Below are 7582 nucleotides of genomic sequence, written 5' to 3' on the forward strand. Positions count from 1 at the left end.
AAATCCCTTGTAAAAATAGAGATTCCAGGGTCCCAACCCCAGACCTATTGACTCAGACTCTGAAGAGTTGAGGTCTACATTCTGTATACTCCTGCCTCCTAGGGAAGAATTATGTACCCTAAAGCTTAACAGACACTGAAATGGTGTCCAATAGGATATCACGTGGATATAAAATTGGCAGATATCATTTTTCTGGAGCAGAATAGTCACATTTTTTTAGATTGAACTGTCTTTTATTTGGAATCAGTCTCATTATGGAGGACATGATTATTGGATGGGCAATGACATCAAATAAGTGTAACTAAAAAGATACTTGTGTAAAGTGGCTTTACAATAACATAGAAAGCTCCTTATTGAAAATCTCATATTATCAGTTATGGTATTCAAAATTCCAGTATTAGAAACTCTATTGTTCTTAGATGTATAAAATGACAACAATTTTCTTCAAAAGCAATTTTACATTGGATATCAAGACCCTAAAAAATGTGAATGCTCTTGACCTCAGTGATGCCAGTTCTGGGAAGAAAATTTAAATTCAGAAAAATAAACTTTGCACAAGGATCTTCATTACAAAACTTAGAGGATGCTGGAAACAACCAAACTCTGAAAGTGTGTAAATAAAATCATGCACATTCATATAATAATATTATATTATTATTATAGGTATTTATGCCAAAGTTTATAACATGGAAAATATATTGTAATGCTAATTTTAATAGCAAGTAGTGTCCAGAAATTGGAATTAGAAAAAAGGAGGAAATTAGGTAAAGTACTTTCTCCTTTTAACTTTTAAAATGTTAGAATTTTTTTTATAAACAATATGCAACATTTTGGCAATTTCTTTAAAACTAAGGCTAAAAATGTCCTTGAGAATATGAAAAATGCACTAAAATTTAATACTGCTTATATATAAGAAGTATACAGGTAATCTTAATTTTCTTCTCCAATCATTATTTTCTAAATTTCCTCCCATAAATGTGTATTTATTTGTTTGTTTGTTGGAGAGAGAGAGTGCGCAAGCAGGAAGGGGTAGAAGAAGAAGGAGGAGAGAGAATCTTTTTTGCCCAAAGATTTATTTACCTATGTTAGAGAGACAGAGGGGAGCGGGCACAAGTTTGAGGGGCAGAGGAAGAAAGAGACAGAATCCCGAGCAGACTCCACATTGGTCGTGGAGCTTGATGGAGGGCTCCATTTCACAACCCTGAGATCGCCACCTGAGCTGATAACAAGAGTTGAACACTTAACTGACTGTACAATCCAGGCACCCCAAGGAAAGAGACTCTTAAGCAGGCTCCACATCGAGCACAAAGCCTGACACCGGCCTGTCTCACAACCCTGAGCTCATGATCTGAGCAGAAATCAAAAGTGGGTCATTTAACCAAATGAGCCACCCAGGCGCCCCTGTAAATTCCTTTTACAATCATAGTATAAATTTTATTTTTAAAAATTCAGGAAGCATTGAGCAGAGAAGTATTGTCCAGTTTACTGAACAATAATTTGTCCTATAAAAGAACTAATGCTTTTTGTGAATTTCTTCCAGAGAAATGGAAATGAAAAATTGAATCCAGTTACTAAAACTGAGGAGCTTAAAGGAGGGACCAACAGCCTAGGACTTTAACCTGTGAGGAGGGAGCACTGGGCAGCAGATGCTAGAATCTCTGAGAGGCTGTGACAAGGCTGGTTCTAGAAAAAATGCAAATCAGGGATGCCTGGGTGGCTCAGCGGTTGAGCATCTGCCTTTGGTTCAGGGCCTGATCCCAGGATCCAGGATGGAGTCCCACACATCGGGCTCCCTGCATGGAGCCTGCTTCTCCCTCTGCCTGTGTGTCTATCTCTCTCTGTGTGTGTCTCTCATGAATAAGTAAATAAATCTTTAAAAAAAAATGCAAACTAGAACCAACTACTCTTTGGAAATCAACCGCTGCTGCTGAACCAACTGACAGGAACAGGAAGTAAAAGCTGAACAGGAAGCAAACTAGAAAGGATCAACTCTTCTTCCTCTAACCTTCCTGTCTCCCTCCAGCACCCCCTACCTACAGAGCATAACCGGAAAGCAGCTGACAAAACAGAATTGTCATTTTGGAGTCCCAGCCACAGCATTTCAAAGAAAAGGGTAGCTTTGAAGCTGAATGGCAACAGCTTAATAATCAGCACACACAACATATTGTATGAAACAAGCAACTTGGAACTGATTCAAAGACTAAACTGTGTCCACCTCTTTGAAGATTCCAGAAATCAATGATTGTCTCCCTTTCCCCAGACCACTTACATTCTTTTCTTAGTGTTTTGTTTTGTTTTTTATGCAATGAAACAACTAGATACTTGTTTTTCAAAAAAAATTTGATGTCTTAGCCACTTTTTAAAAGTAAAAAAAAAAGGTGAAATTAATTTTAATAACATATATCATTTAACCCAGAATGTCAAAAATTTAGTATTTAGTAAAAAAATTTAGCATACTAAATTTGTGACATATTGTATAAAATTATTGAGATATTTTACTTTTTTATTATATATACTGTCTTTGAAATACAATGTGTATTTTATAATTTTACCACATCTCAATTCAGTCTAGCCATATTTCAAGCACTCAATATCCACATGTAGCAAGTGACTATAGCTAGTGACTGCCACATTGGACAATATAGTTCTAGAGGATGAGCTTTTACCAATCAAGAGATAACAGAAAACATCACCTAAGTCAGTGTAATATATATGTAGCATGATTGTATATTATTACAAACAGAAAAATGAGGACAAAGGAGGAATAATGTATAACTATTAGATATTGTGACAAAACAGAAATAATGCAACTAAGAAATGGGAGAAAAAAGAGAGAGAGAAAGAAAAAAGTTGATAATTGTGCAGCAAAGTCTCTTAACCTCAGCATTGTTGACAATTTGGGTCAGATAATTCTTTGTTATGAGGGCTGTCCTGTGCTTTGTAGAATGCTTAACAGCATTCCTAGCCTCTACTCACTAGATGCTAGTAGTATTCCTCAGGTTGTGGCAACTAAAAATATAGCCATTGCCAAGTGTTCCCCAGGGGCAAAATCACCTCAGTTGTGAACCACTGCTATGAATGTAATAGGTTAAAGGATACTATTAAAAACTAATTTATCAGTAGAACTACCCTATGATGTAGCAGTTTCACTGCTAGGTATTTACCCAAAGGATACAAAAATATGTATTCAAAAGGGAACATGCACCCCAATGTTTATAGCAGCATTATCAACAATATAGCCAAACTATGAAAAGAGCCCAAATATTCATCAACTGATGAATGCATAAAGAAAATGTGGTATATATACACAATGGAATATTACTCAGCCATCAAAAAGAATGAAATTTCGCTATTTGCAACAACATGGATGGAGCTAGAGTGTATTATGTTAAGTGAAATAAGTCATTCAAAGAAAGACAACTATCATATGGTTCACTCATATGTGAAATTTAAGAAACAAAACAAATGAATAAACAAACAAAAAGTTGAATCAGACCTATAGATACAGAGAGCAAACTGATGGCTGCCAGAGGGAAGGGGAGGTGAAGACTATGAGGCAAAATGGGTGAAGAGGAATGGGATATACAGTCTTCCAGTTAGGGAATGAATAAGTCATGTGAATAAAAAGTACAGTATAGGGAATATAGTCAGTGATACCATAATAGCATTGAATGGTGACAGGTGTTAGATACACTTGTGGTGAGCATAGTATAATATATAGAGATATTAAATCACTATGCTGTACACCTGAAACTAATGCAACATTGTGTGTCAACTATACTCAAATTTAAAAATAAAAAACAAATCAGATAGTAAAAGATTATTAGAAAATAGGGAAGTATGCTAGAAAAGATATTAGTACAAAGGTAACCACTAGAATAAAAATATATATCTTCCTAAATACTGAAAATAAAAGTAAAAAAAAAGGCACAGAACCCAAATCCTAGCCAGGTTAACATAAATCCTCACACCTAAAGGCCTACTTACCTCATTCCTTCTATCTGATATAACATTTTCAGCTTTCAAGGTATGCCAAAAGGCAAGAAAATAATCAGTCTAGAGAAACAAAGCAAGCATAAGAACCAGACTCAGATATGACACAGATGTTGGAATTATCAGGCAGGGAATTTAAAACACCTATGATAAGGGGCACCTGGTGACTCAGTTGCATCTGCCTTCAGCTCAGGTCATGATCTCAGGATCCTGGGATCAGCCCAGCATAAGGCTCTCTGCTCAGGGAGGAGTCTGCGGCTCTCACCACCCCCTCCCTGCTTGTGCTCTCTCTCTCTCTCTCAAATAAAATATTTTTAAACAAATAAATAAAACACCTATGATTAGTATGTTAAGGGCTTTAGGTAGGTAATATGCAAGAACAGATGGGTAATTTAAGTAGAGTGAAGGACACTTTAAGAATCCAAAGGAAAAAAAAAAAAAAGAATCCAAAGAAAATGTTAGAAATCAAAACCACTGTAACAGAAATGAAGAATGTCTTAGATGGTCTCATCAGTAGACTGACACAAATGAGGAAACAATTGGTGAGCTTGATGATGAGTCAGTAGAAACTTCCCAAATTGAAATGCAAAGGAATTCTAAAAAATAGTAACATGCAAAACCTGTAGAATGATTTTAAAAGGTATAAAATGCATGTGATACATGATAAGAGGAAGCACTCAAACATAAAACACAATAACAGCAGTGTGCCTACTGACACAGGAGCCAAATGAAAAAACTCCCAATGACCAAAGTTGGAAAAATTTGAGCAAGAAAATAAAGTATCAGATTATAATCCAAAATATAAAATAAATAGTCATTATTCCATACTGATACAAATAAATGAGAAGAAAAAAATAAACCTCCAAAATTCTAAATAATTTATGTAGATACTTCATGTTCAAAGAGGGGCAGCATAACTCCCTACTCTAAGTGTGGTCTGTGTATAGCCTCCTTAGAAGAGTATGGAAGGAGTAACGTTATAGTGAAGAAACAACACAAAAACTACCGCAGCCCAGTGTTTGAGATTAATGCCAAGTAATAAGTCACATTGATACAGTATGATATGATAAATATGTCATTTTATCTCTGGCTTTCTTCCCAAAACCCATTACTTCTGACTAATTATATGAAAAACATCAGACAAACTGTAGGATCTTTTATACTATACCTGACCAACACTCTTCAAAATTGTCAAGATCATCAAATAAAGGAAAGTCTGAGAAAATGTCAAAGTACGTGAACCCGAGGAGATGTAACAACTAAATATAATGTGGTACCATAGATGGTATCCTAGAACAGGAAAAAGACATTAGGTGAAAACCAAGACTATATGAATAAAGTATGGAATTTAGTTAATACTAACATATTAATCTTGGTTCATTAATTATGAAAAATGTCATACTAATATATGATGTTAATAACAGAGGAAACTGGGCATGAAGTATTTTGGGAATTTGTCATACTATCTTCACAATTTTTTTCTTTATTTTAAAATTTTTTTATTTAAATTCAGTTTAATTATCATTTACTGTTTATTACTTTCAGAGGTAGAATTTAGTGATTCATCAGTTGCGTATAATTTCTAGTGCTTATTACTTCAAGTGCCCTCCATAATGTCCATCACCCAGTTACCCCATGCCCCCAACTGCCTCCCCTCTAGCAACCCTTAGTTTGTTTCCTAGTTCAGCATCTCTTATGGTTTGCATCCCTCTCAATTTTCATCTTTTTATATTTTTCCTTTCTTTCCCCTATGTTCATCTATTTTGTTTCTTAAATTCCACATATGAGTGAAATGATATATTTATCTTTCTCTGACTTATTTTATATATATATAATATACATATATTTTATATATATAAATATATATAATATACATATATATCCTTTGACACTTTATATATACATATATACATATATTATATATAATATACATATATACATAAACATATATTTTATATATAAATATATAATATACATATATGTACTTTGACACTATATATATACATATATACATGTATATTATATATATTTATAATATAAATATATTATATATACTATATATAAATATATTATATATATAATATACATATATATATATATATATATATATATACTTTGACACTTTCTCAGACTTTCCTTTATTTGATGATCTTGACAATTTTGAAAAGTGTTGGTCAGGTATAGTGTAAAAGATCCTACAAAAAAAATCCTATAGTTTGTCTTATTATATATATATCTTATTATATATATATAAAACTATTCTAAAATTTTATTCTAAAATTAAAAGATTGGAGTTTTTTTAAAGCTTTATGGAAAAACAAAGATGTAAATATAGGAAGGAAAACACCAAAAAAAACAATTCTATGAAGGACACTAGTCCTACCTGATATTAAAACATACCATAAAGCCTCTATAATAAAAACAATGTGCAAAAGTAGACTAACAGACCAATGAAATTGAAAAGAAAACCCAGAAACAGACCCAAATACAAGCAGAAATTTAGTATATGATAAAAATGTCATGTCAAATCACTGAAGCAAAGATTTAGTAAATAGTGCTGGGATGGGACACCTCGCTGGCTCAGTCAATGGAGTGATCTCAGGTTTGTGAGTTTGAGGGCCACACTGGGTTAGAGATTACTTAAAAATAAAATCTTTAAAAATAAATAAATAGTGCTGGGTCAACTGGGTAACCATTTGGAAAAAATAATTTAGACACAAGCCTCATACCATATACAAGGATAAACTCCATGGATTATGAATTATAAATATTTTTAATAGAATTATAGAGGACTAGAAGAAAGCATGAGTGAATTCTTCTTCAAATTCCATTGTTGAAAAGGCTTAGGAAGCCTCTCAAAATCCAGTGGCAGGGTGGCCCAGGTGGCTCAGCGGTTTAGCGCCGCCTTCAGCCCAGGGCCTGATCCTGGAGACCTGGGATCGAGTTCCACATCAGGCTCCCTGCATGGAGCCTGCTTCTCCTTCTGCCTGTGTCTCTGCCTCTCCCTCTCTCCTCTCTGTGTATTCTCATGAATAAATAAATAAAATATTTTTAAAAATCCAGTGGCAATTTTAAAAACTGATAAATAGAAGTATAATTTTTAAAATAAGCTTTTTCATGGCTAGAAACACTATTAACAACATCAAAAGAACCGACAAACTGGAAAAACTTTTTGTAACATTATTGCAACAAAGATACCCCTAATTTAAAAAGATAAATTTTTACAAATTGAGGAACTATCCAGAATATATAAAAACTCTTATAACTCATTAATAACTGAAACCACCTAATTTTGAAAATCTTTTGAACATTTTACCAAAGAGGATATACTGAGGGCAAAGAAGCATATGGCATGATGGGTGACATCTCTAGTCAGTAAGGAAATGCAAATAAAAAACACAGTGAGATACCACTACATATTGACTAGAATGGCTGAAATTCAGAAGACTAACAATTTTAGGGGTGCCTGGGTGGCTCAGTCTGTTAAGCAACTGACCCTTGATTTCAGCTCCAGTCATGATCTCAGGGTTGTGAAATTGAGCCCCACACTGAACTCTGTACTCAGCAGGGAGTCTTCTTGAGATTCTCT

Source organism: Canis aureus, chromosome 31, assembly GCF_053574225.1.
Source record: "Canis aureus isolate CA01 chromosome 31, VMU_Caureus_v.1.0, whole genome shotgun sequence".
NCBI classification, from domain to species: Eukaryota; Metazoa; Chordata; class Mammalia; order Carnivora; family Canidae; genus Canis; species Canis aureus.